This window comes from Eucyclogobius newberryi, unplaced genomic scaffold, assembly GCF_026437365.1.
Source record: "Eucyclogobius newberryi isolate DKJ021-1_F unplaced genomic scaffold, fEucNew1.0.hap1 SCAF_36, whole genome shotgun sequence".
NCBI classification, from domain to species: Eukaryota; Metazoa; Chordata; class Actinopteri; order Gobiiformes; family Gobiidae; genus Eucyclogobius; species Eucyclogobius newberryi.
Window position 1 is genome coordinate 185,568 of NW_027316012.1, and position 13,092 is coordinate 198,659.

At 38.6% G+C, this 13,092-nt stretch overlaps 11 non-coding genes across 11 annotated transcripts; all 11 read left to right on the forward strand.

The window, feature by feature from the left end:
* The first annotated feature begins 1,295 nt into the window (after window positions 1-1,295).
* Window positions 1,296-1,369, forward strand: trnai-aau (transfer RNA isoleucine (anticodon AAU)). The gene has a single exon. It is a non-coding gene; the product is annotated as a tRNA-Ile (tRNA).
* A 383-nt stretch (window positions 1,370-1,752) lies between these two features.
* On the forward strand, window positions 1,753-1,826 carry trnai-aau (transfer RNA isoleucine (anticodon AAU)). Its single transcript has one exon. It is a non-coding gene; the product is annotated as a tRNA-Ile (tRNA).
* Window positions 1,827-2,239: 413 nt separating this feature from the next.
* trnai-aau (transfer RNA isoleucine (anticodon AAU)) lies at window positions 2,240-2,313 on the forward strand. Its single transcript has one exon. It is a non-coding gene; the product is annotated as a tRNA-Ile (tRNA).
* A 2,517-nt stretch (window positions 2,314-4,830) lies between these two features.
* trnai-aau (transfer RNA isoleucine (anticodon AAU)) lies at window positions 4,831-4,904 on the forward strand. Its single transcript has one exon. It is a non-coding gene; the product is annotated as a tRNA-Ile (tRNA).
* Window positions 4,905-8,247: 3,343 nt separating this feature from the next.
* On the forward strand, window positions 8,248-8,321 carry trnai-aau (transfer RNA isoleucine (anticodon AAU)). Its single transcript has one exon. It is a non-coding gene; the product is annotated as a tRNA-Ile (tRNA).
* A 413-nt stretch (window positions 8,322-8,734) lies between these two features.
* On the forward strand, window positions 8,735-8,808 carry trnai-aau (transfer RNA isoleucine (anticodon AAU)). The gene has a single exon. It is a non-coding gene; the product is annotated as a tRNA-Ile (tRNA).
* Window positions 8,809-10,467: 1,659 nt separating this feature from the next.
* Window positions 10,468-10,541, forward strand: trnai-aau (transfer RNA isoleucine (anticodon AAU)). Its single transcript has one exon. It is a non-coding gene; the product is annotated as a tRNA-Ile (tRNA).
* A 383-nt stretch (window positions 10,542-10,924) lies between these two features.
* Window positions 10,925-10,998, forward strand: trnai-aau (transfer RNA isoleucine (anticodon AAU)). Its single transcript has one exon. It is a non-coding gene; the product is annotated as a tRNA-Ile (tRNA).
* Window positions 10,999-11,411: 413 nt separating this feature from the next.
* Window positions 11,412-11,485, forward strand: trnai-aau (transfer RNA isoleucine (anticodon AAU)). The gene has a single exon. It is a non-coding gene; the product is annotated as a tRNA-Ile (tRNA).
* Window positions 11,486-11,868: 383 nt separating this feature from the next.
* trnai-aau (transfer RNA isoleucine (anticodon AAU)) lies at window positions 11,869-11,942 on the forward strand. The gene has a single exon. It is a non-coding gene; the product is annotated as a tRNA-Ile (tRNA).
* Window positions 11,943-12,355: 413 nt separating this feature from the next.
* Window positions 12,356-12,429, forward strand: trnai-aau (transfer RNA isoleucine (anticodon AAU)). Its single transcript has one exon. It is a non-coding gene; the product is annotated as a tRNA-Ile (tRNA).
* The last annotated feature ends 663 nt before the right edge of the window (window positions 12,430-13,092 follow it).

Here is a 13,092-nt window from a genome sequence, read left to right on the forward strand (position 1 = left end):
TTTTACATGTGGAAAATGTGGCTGGTTAGCGTGGTACTAATAACACCAAGGTCGAGGGTTAGATCATCATTCTAGCCAGTTGAGTACATTTAGCAAATGTAAGATATTGATTAAGAAAGAATTTAACTATTACAAACCTTCCGATTTTCATTGGGCTGGATCGTTGTTAGGTAAAGCCAATCTTTAGTACTGATGGTACAAACGAAGCAAGACCTTCTACCTAAAAACCTGCTGTTTTTTTTTGGCCTAAACTGCTGGATTTATGTCAGGTATAATCCCACGTTTGTTGCTTTGTTATGTGTCAATTTAAGGAAATCTCTTTTCAGACTTAGAGGTCAGAACACTTATTTCAATCCCATTTGAGCCGTACCTAAAGCGCCAAAAATGTGCAAAATTGCTCTTCCTTTTACATCCCTGAAGGTACCTTCAAGCAAATTCTAGTCTTATATAGTCACATGAGCACATTTTGACATACTAGCCAGTTTAGTATGTGTGGCGGGTGAAAGATTTTGCTTGAGAAATAGTTTAAATATTACAAACCTGCCGATTTTCATTGGGCTGGATCGTTGTTAGGTAAAGCCGATCTTTAGTACTGATGGTACAAACGAAGCAAGACCTTCTACCTAAAAACCTGCTGCTTTTTTTGGCCTAAACTGCTGGATTTATGTCAGGTAAAACCCCACGTTTGTTGCTTTGTTATGTGTCAATTTAAGGAAATCTCTTTTCAGACTTAGAGGTCAGAACTCTTATTGCAATCCCATTTGAACCGTACCTAAAGCGCCAAAAATGTGCAAAATTGCTCTTCCTTTTACATCCCTGAAGGTACCTTCAAGCAAATTCTAGTCTTATATAGTCACATGAGCACATTTTGACATACTAGCCCAGTTTAGTATGTGTGGCGGTTGAAAGATTTTGCTTGAGAAATAGTTTAAATATTACAAACCTGCCGATTTTCATTGGGCTGGATCGTTGTTAGGTAAAGCCAATCTTTAGTACTGAAGGTACAAACGAAGCAAGACCTTATACTTAAAAACTGCTGCTTTTTTTGGCCTAAACTAGTGGATTTATGTCAGGTATAATCCCACGTTTGGTGCTTTGTTATGTGTCAATTTAAGGAAATCTCTTTTCAGACTTAGAGGTCAGAACACTTATTGCAATCCCATTTGAACCGTACCTAAAGCGCCAAAAATGTGCAAAATTGCTCTTCCTTTTACATCCCTGAAGATACCTTCAAGCAAATTCTAGTCTTATATAGTCACATGAGCAAATTTTGACATTTTACTCATGAAAACTTTGGCTGGTTAGCTCAGTTGGTTAGAGCGTGGTGCTAATAACGCCAAGGTCGTGGGTTCGATCCCCATACTAGCCAGTTGCTTGAGAAATAGTTTAAATATTGCAAACGTGCCGATTTTCATTGGGCTGGATCGTTGTTAGGTAAAGCCAATCTTTAGTACTGAAGGTACAAACGAAGCAAAACCTTCTACTTAAAAACTGCTTCTTTCTTTGGCCTAAACTAGTGGATTTATGTCAGGTAAAACCCCACGTTTGTTGCTTTGTTATGTGTCAATTCAAGGAAATCTCTTTTCAGACTTAGAGGTCAGAACACTTATTGCAATCCCATTTGAACCGTACCTAAAGTGCCAAAAATGTGCAAAATTGCTTTTCCTTTTACATCCGTGAAGGTACCTTCAAGCAAATTCTAGTCGTATAAAGTCACATGAGCACATTTTGACATTTTAAACTTGAGAATTCGGCTGGTTAGCTCAGTTGGTTAGAGCGTGGTGCTAATAACGCCAAGGTTGTGGGTTCGATGTCCATACTAGCCAGTTTAGTATGTGTGGCGGCTGAAAGATTTTGCTTGAGAAATAGTTTAAATATTACAAACCTGCCGATTTTCATTGGGCTGGATCGTTGTTAGGTAAAGCCGATCTTTAGTACTGGTGGTACAAACGAAGCAAGACCTTCTACCTAAAAACCTGCTGTTTTTTTTTGGCCTAAACTGCTGGATTTATGTCAGGTATAATCCCACGTTTGTTGCTTTGTTATGTGTCAATTTAAGGAAATCTCTTTTCAGACTTAGAGGTCAGAACACTTAATTCAATCCCATTTGAACCGTACCTAAAGCGCCAAAAATGTGCAAAATTGCTCTTCCTTTTACATCCCTGAAGGTACCTTCAAGCAAATTCTAGTCTTATATAGTCACATAAGCACATTTTGACCTTTTACTCCTGACAAGTTTGGCTGGTTAGCTCAGTTGGTTAGAGCGTGCTGCTAATAACGCCAAGGTCGTGGGTTCGATCCCCATACTAGCCAGTTGCTTGAGAAATAGTTTAAATATTGCAAACGTGCCGATTTTAATTGGGCTGGATCGTTGTAAGGTAAAGCCGATCTTTAGTACTGAAGGTACAAACGAAGCAAGACCTACCTAAAAACCTGCTGCTTTTTTTTGGCCTAAACTGCTGGATTTATGTCATGTAAAACCCCACGTTTGTTGCTTTGTTATGTGTCAATTTAAGGAAATCTCTTTTCAGACTTAGAGGTCAGAACTCTTATTGCAATCCCATTTGAACCGTACCTAAAGCGCCAAAAATGTGCAAAATTGCTCTTCCTTTTACATCCCTGAAGGTACCTTCAAGCAAATTCTAGTCGTATAAAGTCACATGAGCACATTTTGACATTTTAAACCTGAGAACCTTGGCTGGTTAGCTCAGTTGGTTAGAGCGTAGTGCTAATAACACCAAGGTTGTGGGTTCGATACCCATACAAGGCAGTTTAGTGTGTGGCGGTCGAAAGATATTGCTTGAGAAATAGTTTAAATATTACAAACCTGCCGATTTTCATTGGGCTGGATCGTTGTTAGGTAAAGCCGATCTTTAGTACTGATGGTACAAACGAAGCAAGACCTTCTACCTAAAAACCTGCTGTTTTTTTTTTGGCCTAAACTGCTGGATTTATGTCAGGTATAATCCCACGTTTGTTGCTTTGTTATGTCTCAATTTAAGGAAATCTCTTTTCAGACTTAGAGGTCAGAACACTTATTTCAATCCCATTTGAACCGTACCTAAAGCGCCAAAAATGTGCAAAATTGCTCTTCCTTTTACATCCCTGAAGGTACCTTCAAGCCAACTCTTATATTATATGGTCCCTTGCGCACATTTTGACATTTTACATGTGGAAAATGTGGCTGGTTAGCGTGATACTAATAACACCAAGGTCGAGGGTTAGATCCCCATTCTAGCCAGTTGAGTAAGTTTAGTATATGTAAGATATTGATTAAGAAAGAATTTAACTATTACATGTGCAAAATTGCTCTTCCTTTTACATCCCTTAAGGTACCTTCAAGCCAACTCTTATCTTATATGGTCCCATGCGCACATTTTGACATTTTACATGTGGAAAAAGTGGCTGGTTAGCGTGGTACTAATAACGCCAAGGTCGTGGGTTAGATCCCCATTCTAGCCGGTTGAGTTTGTTTAGCACATGTAAGATATTGATTAAGAAAGAATTTAACTATTACAAACCTTCCGATTTTCATTGGGCTGGATCGTTGTTAGGTAAAGCCAATCTTTAGTACTGAAGGTACAAACGAAGCAAGACCTTCTACTTTAAAACTGCTGCTTTTTTTGGCCTAAACTGCTGGATTTATGTCAGGTAAAACCCCACGTTTGTTGCTTTGTTATGTGTCAATTTAAGGAAATCTCTTTTCAGACGTAGAGGTCAGAACACTTATTGCAATCCCATTTGAACCGTACCTAAAGCGCCAAAAATGTGCAAAATTGCTCTTCCTTTTACATCCCTGAAGATACCTTCAAGCAAATTCTAGTCTTATATAGTCACATGAGCACATTTTGACATTTTACCCATGAGAACTTTGGCTGGTTAGCTCAGTTGGTTAGAGCGTGGTAATAATGCCAAGGTCGTGGGTTCGATCCCCATACTAGCCACTTAAGTACATATAGGACATGAAGGATTTTGCTTGAGAAATAGTTTAAATATTACAAACCTGCCAATTTTCATTGGGCTGGATCGTTGTTAGGTAAAGCCGATCTTTAGTACTGATGGTACAAACGAAGAAAGACCTTCTACCTAAAAACCTGCTGCTTTTTTTTGGCCTAAACTGCTGGATTTATGTCAGGTAAAACCCCACGTTTGTTGCTTTGTTATGTGTCAATTTAAGGAAATCTCTTTTCAGACTTAGAGGTCAGAACTCTTATTGCAATCCCATTTGAATCGTACCTAAAGCGCCAAAAATGTGCAAAATTGCTCTTCCTTTTACATCCCTGAAGGTACCTTCAAGCCAACTCTTATATTATATGGTCCCTTGCGCACATTTTGACATTTTACATGTGGAAAATGTGGCTGGTTAGCGTGGTACTAATAACACCAAGGTCGAGGGTTAGATCCCCATTCTAGCCAGTTGAGTAAGTTTAGTATATGTAAGATATTGATTAAGAAAGAATTTAACTATTACAAACCTTCCGATTTTCATTGGGCTGGATCGTTGTTAGGTAAAGCCAATCTTTAGTACTGATGGTACAAACGAAGCAAGACCTTCTACCTAAAAACCTGCTGTTTTTTTTTTGGCCTAAACTGCTGGATTTATGTCAGGTATAATCCCACGTTTGTTGCTTTGTTATGTGTCAATTTAAGGAAATCTCTTTTCAGACTTAGAGGTCAGAACACTTATTTCAATCCCATTTGAACCGTACCTAAAGCGCCAAAAATGTGCAAAATTGCTCTTCCTTTTACATCCCTGAAGGTACCTTCAAGCAAATTCTAGTCTTATATAGTCACATGAGCACATTTTGACATTTTACTCATAAGAACTTTGGCTGGTTAGCTCAGTTGGTTAGAGCGTGGTGCTAATAACGCCAAGGTCGTGGGTGCGATCCCCATACTAGCCAATTAAGTACATATAGGACATGAAGTATTTTGCTTGAGAAATAGTTTAAATATTACAAACCTGCCGATTTTCATTGGGCTGGATCGTTGTTAGGTAAAGCCGATCTTTAGTACTGATGGTACAAACGAAGCAAGACCTTCTACCTAAAAACCTGCTGGTTTTTTTTGGCCTAAACTGCTGGATTTATGTCAGGTATAATCCCACGTTTGTTGCTTTGTTATGTGTCAATTTAAGGAAATCTCTTTTCAGACTTAGAGGTCAGAACACTTATTTCAATACCATTTGAACCGTACCTAAAGCGCCAAAAATGTGCAAAATTGCTCTTCCTTTTACATCCCTGAAGGTACCTTCAAGCAAATTCTAGTCTTATATAGTCACATGATCAAATTTGACATTTTACTCATGACAACTTTGGCTGGTTAGCTCAGTTGGTTAGAAGGTGGTGCTAATACCACCGAGGTTGTGGGTTCAATCCCCATACTAACCAGTTGCTTGAGAAATAGTTTAAATATTGCAAACGTGCCGATTTTCATTGGGCTGGATTGTTGTTAGGTAAAGCCGATCTTTAGTACTGAAGGTACAAACGAAGCAAGACCTACCTAAAAACCTGCTGCTTTTTTTTGGCCTAAACTGCTGGATTTATGTCAGGTAAAACCCCACGTTTGTTGCTTTGTTATGTGTCAATTTAAGGAAATCTCTTTTCAGACTTAGAGGTCAGAACTCTTATTGCAATCCCATTTGAATCGTACCTAAAGCGCCAAAAATGTGCAAAATTGCTCTTCCTTTTACATCCCTGAAGGTACCTTCAAGCCAACTCTTATATTATATGGTCCCTTGCGCACATTTTGACATTTTACATGTGGAAAATGTGGCTGGTTAGCGTGGTACTAATAACACCAAGGTCGAGGGTTAGATCCCCATTCTAGCCAGTTGAGTAAGTTTAGTATATGTAAGATATTGATTAAGAAAGAATTTAACTATTACATGTGCAAAATTGCTCTTCCTTTTACATCCCTGAAGGTACCTTCAAGCCAACTCTTATCTTATATGGTCCCATGCGCACAATTTGACATTTTACATGTGGAAAAAGTGGCTGGTTAGCGTGGTACTAAGAACGCCAAGGTCGTGGGTTAGATCCCCATTCTAGCCGGTTGAGTTTGTTTAGCACATGTAAGATATTGATTAAGAAAGAATTTAACTATTACAAACCTTCCGATTTTCATTGGGCTGGATCGTTGTTAGGTAAAGCCAATCTTTAGTACTGAAGGTACAAACGAAGCAAGACCTTCTACTTTAAAACTGCTGCTTTTTTTGGCCTAAACTGCTGGATTTATGTCAGGTAAAACCCCACGTTTGTTGCTTTGTTATGTGTCAATTTAAGGAAATCTCTTTTCAGACGTAGAGGTCAGAACACTTATTGCAATCCCATTTGAACCGTACCTAAAGCGCCAAAAATGTGCAAAATTGCTCTTCCTTTTACATCCCTGAAGGTACCTTCAAGCAAATTCTAGTCTTATATAGTCACATGAGCACATTTTGACATACTAGCCGTTTAGTATGTGTGGCGGTTAACTATTACAAACCTTCCTATTTTCATTGGGCTGGATCGTTGTTAGGTAAAGCCAATCTTTAGTACTGAAGGTACAAACGAAGCAAGACCTTCTACTTAAAAACTGCTGCTTTTTTTGGCCTTAACTAGTGGATTTATTTCAGGTATAATCCCACGTTTCTTGCTTTGTTATGTGTCAATTTAAGGAAATCTCTTTTCAGACTTAGAGGTCAGAACTCTTATTGCAATCCCATTTGAACCGTACCTAAAGCGCCAAAAATGTGCAAAATTGCTCTTCCTTTTACATCCCTGAAGGTACCTTCAAGCCAACTCTTATATTATATGGTCCCTTGCGCACATTTTGACATTTTACATGTGGAAAATGTGGCTGGTTAGCGTGGTACTAATAACACCAAGGTCGAGGGTTAGATCCCCATTCTAGCCAGTTGAGTAAGTTTAGTATATGTAAGATATTGATTAAGAAATAATTTAACTATTACAAACCTTCCTATTTTCATTGGGCTGGATCGTTGTTAGGTAAAGCCAATCTTTAGTACTGAAGGTACAAACGAAGCAAGACCTTATACTTAAAAACTGCTGCTTTTTTTGGCCTAAACTAGTGGATTTGTGTCAGGTCTAATCCCACGTTTGTTACTTTGTTATGTGTCAATTTAAGGAAATCTCTTTTCAGACTTAGAGGTCAGAACTCTTATTGCAATCCCATTTGAACCGTACCTAAAGCGCCAAAAATGTGCAAAATTGCTCTTCCTTTTACATCCCTGAAGGTACCTTCAAGCCAACTCTTATATTATATGGTCCCTTGCGCACATTTTGACATTTTACATGTGGAAAATGTGGCTGGTTAGCGTGGTACTAATAACACCAAGGTCGAGGGTTAGATCCCCATTCTAGCCAGTTGAGTAAGTTTAGTATATGTAAGATATTGATTAAGAAATAATTTAACTATTACAAACCTTCCTATTTTCATTGGGCTGGATCGTTGTTAGGTAAAGCCAATCTTTAGTACTGAAGGTACAAACGAGGCAAGACCTTATACTTAAAAACTGCTGCTTTTTTTGGCCTAAACTAGTGGATTTATGTCAGGTATAATCCCACGTTTGGTGCTTTGTTAAGTGTCAATTTAAGGAAATCTCTTTTCAGACTTAGAGGTCAGAACAATTATTGCAATCCCATTTGAACCGTACCTAAAGCGCCAAAAATGTGCAAAATTGCTCTTCCTTTTACATCCCTGAAGGTACCTTCAAGCCAACTCTTATATTATATGGTCCCTTGCGCACATTTTGACATTTTACATGTGGAAAATGTGGCTGGTTAGCGTGGTACTAATAACACCAAGGTCGAGGGTTAGATCATCATTCTAGCCAGTTGAGTACATTTAGCACATGTAAGATATTGATTAAGAAAGAATTTAACTATTACAAACCTTCCGATTTTCATTGGGCTTGATCGTTGTTAGGTAAAGCCAATCTTTAGTACTGAAGGTACAAACAAAGCAAGACCTTCTACTTAAAAACTGCTTCTTTCTTTGGCCTAAATTAGTGGATTTATGTCAGGTAAAACCCCACGTTTGTTGCTTTGTTATGTGTCAATTCAAGGAAATCTCTTTTCAGACTTAGAGGTCAGAACACTTATTGCAATCCCATTTGAACCGTACCTAAAGTGCCAAAAATGTGCAAAATTGCTTTTCCTTTTACATCCGTGAAGGTACCTTCAAGCAAATTCTAGTCGTATAAAGTCACATGAGCACATTTTGACATTTTAAACCTGAGAATTCGGCTGGTTAGCTCAGTTGGTTAGAGCGTGGTGCTAATAATGCCAAGGTTGTGGGTTCGATGCCCATACTAGCCAGTTTAGTATGTGTGGCGGTTGAAAGATTTTGCTTGAGAAATAGTTTAAATATTACAAACCTGCCGATTTTCATTGGGCTGGATCGTTGTTAGGTAAAGCCGATCTTTAGTACTGGTGGTACAAACGAAGCAAGACCTTCTACCTAAAAACCTGCTGTTTTTTTTTGGCCTAAACTGCTGGATTTATGTCAGGTATAATCCCACGTTTGTTGCTTTGTTATGTGTCAATTTAAGGAAATCTCTTTTCAGACTTAGAGGTCAGAACACTTAATTCAATCCCATTTGAACCGTACCTAAAGCGCCAAAAATGTGCAAAATTGCTCTTCCTTTTACATCCCTGAAGGTACCTTCAAGCAAATTCTAGTCTTATATAGTCACATAAGCACATTTTGACCTTTTCCTCCTGACAATTTTGGCTGGTTAGCTCAGTTGGTTAGAGCGTGGTGCTAATAACGCCAAGGTCGTGGGTTCGATCCCCATGCTAGCCAGTTGCTTGAGAAATAGTTTAAATATTGCAAACGTGCCGATTTTAATTGGGCTGGATCGTTGTTAGGTAAAGCCGATCTTTAGTACTGATGGTACAAACGAAGCAAGACCTACCTAAAAACCTGCTGCTTTTTTTTGGCCTAAACTGCTGGATTTATGTCAGGTAAAACCCCACGTTTGTTGCTTTGTTATGTGTCAATTTAAGGAAATCTCTTTTCAGACTTAGAGGTCAGAACTCTTATTGCAATCCCATTTGAACCGTACCTAAAGCGCCAAAAATGTGCAAAATTGCTCTTCCTTTTACATCCCTGAAGGTACCTTCAAGCCAACTCTTATATTATATGGTCCCTCGCGAATATTTTGACATTTTACATGTGGAAAATGTGGCTGGTTAGCGTGATACTAATAACACCAAGGTCGAGGGTTAGATCATCATTCTAGCCAGTTGAGTACATTTAGCAAATGTAAGATATTGATTAAGAAAGAATTTAACTATTACAAACCTTCCGATTTTCATTGGGCTGGATCGTTGTTAGGTAAAGCCAATCTTTAGTACTGATGGTACAAACGAAGCAAGACCTTCTACCTAAAAACCTGCTGTTTTTTTTTGGCCTAAACTGCTGGATTTATGTCAGGTATAATCCCACGTTTGTTGCTTTGTTATGTGTCAATTTAAGGAAATCTCTTTTCAGACTTAGAGGTCAGAACACTTATTTCAATCCCATTTGAGCCGTACCTAAAGCGCCAAAAATGTGCAAAATTGCTCTTCCTTTTACATCCCTGAAGGTACCTTCAAGCAAATTCTAGTCTTATATAGTCACATGAGCACATTTTGACATACTAGCCAGTTTAGTATGTGTGGCGGGTGAAAGATTTTGCTTGAGAAATAGTTTAAATATTACAAACCTGCCGATTTTCATTGGGCTGGATCGTTGTTAGGTAAAGCCGATCTTTAGTACTGATGGTACAAACGAAGCAAGACCTTCTACCTAAAAACCTGCTGCTTTTTTTGGCCTAAACTGCTGGATTTATGTCAGGTAAAACCCCACGTTTGTTGCTTTGTTATGTGTCAATTTAAGGAAATCTCTTTTCAGACTTAGAGGTCAGAACACTTATTGCAATCCCATTTGAACCGTACCTAAAGCGCCAAAAATGTGCAAAATTGCTCTTCCTTTTACATCCCTGAAGGTACCTTCAAGCAAATTCTAGTCTTATATAGTCACATGAGCACATTTTGACATACTAGCCCAGTTTAGTATGTGTGGCGGTTGAAAGATTTTGCTTGAGAAATAGTTTAAATATTACAAACCTGCCGATTTTCATTGGGCTGGATCGTTGTTAGGTAAAGCCAATCTTTAGTACTGAAGGTACAAACGAAGCAAGACCTTATACTTAAAAACTGCTGCTTTTTTTGGCCTAAACTAGTGGATTTATGTCAGGTATAATCCCACGTTTGGTGCTTTGTTATGTGTCAATTTAAGGAAATCTCTTTTCAGACTTAGAGGTCAGAACACTTATTGCAATCCCATTTGAACCGTACCTAAAGCGCCAAAAATGTGCAAAATTGCTCTTCCTTTTACATCCCTGAAGGTACCTTCAAGCAAATTCTAGTCTTATATAGTCACATGAGCAAATTTTGACATTTTACTCATGAAAACTTTGGCTGGTTAGCTCAGTTGGTTAGAGCGTGGTGCTAATAACGCCAAGGTCGTGGGTTCGATCCCCATACTAGCCAGTTGCTTGAGAAATAGTTTAAATATTGCAAACGTGCCGATTTTCATTGGGCTGGATCGTTGTTAGGTAAAGCCAATCTTTAGTACTGAAGGTACAAACGAAGCAAAACCTTCTACTTAAAAACTGCTTCTTTCTTTGGCCTAAACTAGTGGATTTATGTCAGGTAAAACCCCACGTTTGTTGCTTTGTTATGTGTCAATTCAAGGAAATCTCTTTTCAGACTTAGAGGTCAGAACACTTATTGCAATCCCATTTGAACCGTACCTAAAGTGCCAAAAATGTGCAAAATTGCTTTTCCTTTTACATCCGTGAAGGTACCTTCAAGCAAATTCTAGTCGTATAAAGTCACATGAGCACATTTTGACATTTTAAACTTGAGAATTCGGCTGGTTAGCTCAGTTGGTTAGAGCGTGGTGCTAATAACGCCAAGGTTGTGGGTTCGATGTCCATACTAGCCAGTTTAGTATGTGTGGCGGCTGAAAGATTTTGCTTGAGAAATAGTTTAAATATTACAAACCTGCCGATTTTCATTGGGCTGGATCGTTGTTAGGTAAAGCCGATCTTTAGTACTGGTGGTACAAACGAAGCAAGACCTTCTACCTAAAAACCTGCTGTTTTTTTTTGGCCTAAACTGCTGGATTTATGTCAGGTATAATCCCACGTTTGTTGCTTTGTTATGTGTCAATTTAAGGAAATCTCTTTTCAGACTTAGAGGTCAGAACACTTAATTCAATCCCATTTGAACCGTACCTAAAGCGCCAAAAATGTGCAAAATTGCTCTTCCTTTTACATCCCTGAAGGTACCTTCAAGCAAATTCTAGTCTTATATAGTCACATGATCAAATTTTGACATTTTACTCATGAAAACTTTGGCTGGTTAGCTCAGTTGGTTAGAGCGTGGTGCTAATAACGCCAAGGTCGTGGGTTCGATCCCCATACTAGCCAGTTGCTTGAGAAATAGTTTAAATATTGCAAACGTGCCGATTTTCATTGGGCTGGATCGTTGTTAGGTAAAGCCAATCTTTAGTACTGAAGGTACAAACGAAGCAAAACCTTCTACTTAAAAACTGCTTCTTTCTTTGGCCTAAACTAGTGGATTTATGTCAGGTAAAACCCCACGTTTGTTGCTTTGTTATGTGTCAATTCAAGGAAATCTCTTTTCAGACTTAGAGGTCAGAACACTTATTGCAATCCCATTTGAACCGTACCTAAAGTGCCAAAAATGTGCAAAATTGCTTTTCCTTTTACATCCGTGAAGGTACCTTCAAGCAAATTCTAGTCGTATAAAGTCACATGAGCACATTTTGACATTTTAAACTTGAGAATTCGGCTGGTTAGCTCAGTTGGTTAGAGCGTGGTGCTAATAACGCCAAGGTTGTGGGTTCGATGTCCATACTAGCCAGTTTAGTATGTGTGGCGGCTGAAAGATTTTGCTTGAGAAATAGTTTAAATATTACAAACCTGCCGATTTTCATTGGGCTGGATCGTTGTTAGGTAAAGCCGATCTTTAGTACTGGTGGTACAAACGAAGCAAGACCTTCTACCTAAAAACCTGCTGTTTTTTTTTGGCCTAAACTGCTGGATTTATGTCAGGTATAATCCCACGTTTGTTGCTTTGTTATGTGTCAATTTAAGGAAATCTCTTTTCAGACTTAGAGGTCAGAACACTTAATTCAATCCCATTTGAACCGTACCTAAAGCGCCAAAAATGTGCAAAATTGCTCTTCCTTTTACATCCCTGAAGGTACCTTCAAGCAAATTCTAGTCTTATATAGTCACATAAGCACATTTTGACCTTTTACTCCTGACAAGTTTGGCTGGTTAGCTCAGTTGGTTAGAGCGTGTTGCTAATAACGCCAAGGTCGTGGGTTCGATCCCCATACTAGCCAGTTGCTTGAGAAATAGTTTAAATATTGCAAACATGCCGATTTTAATTGGGCTGGATCGTTGTAAGGTAAAGCCGATCTTTAGTACTGAAGGTACAAACGAAGCAAGACCTACCTAAAAACCTGCTGCTTTTTTTTGGCCTAAACTGCTGGATTTATGTCATGTAAAACCCCACGTTTGTTGCTTTGTTATGTGTCAATTTAAGGAAATCTCTTTTCAGACTTAGAGGTCAGAACTCTTATTGCAATCCCATTTGAACCGTACCTAAAGCGCCAAAAATGTGCAAAATTGCTCTTCCTTTTACATCCCTGAAGGTACCTTCAAGCAAATTCTAGTCGTATAAAGTCACATGAGCACATTTTGACATTTTAAACCTGAGAACCTTGGCTGGTTAGCTCAGTTGGTTAGAGCGTAGTGCTAATAACACCAAGGTTGTGGATTCGATACCCATACAAGGCAGTTTAGTGTGTGGCGGTCGAAAGATATTGCTTGAGAAATAGTTTAAATATTACAAACCTGCCGATTTTCATTGGGCTGGATCGTTGTTAGGTAAAGCCGATCTTTAGTACTGATGGTACAAACGAAGCAAGACCTTCTACCTAAAAACCTGCTGTTTTTTTTTTGGCCTAAACTGCTGGATTTATGTCAGGTATAATCCCACGTTT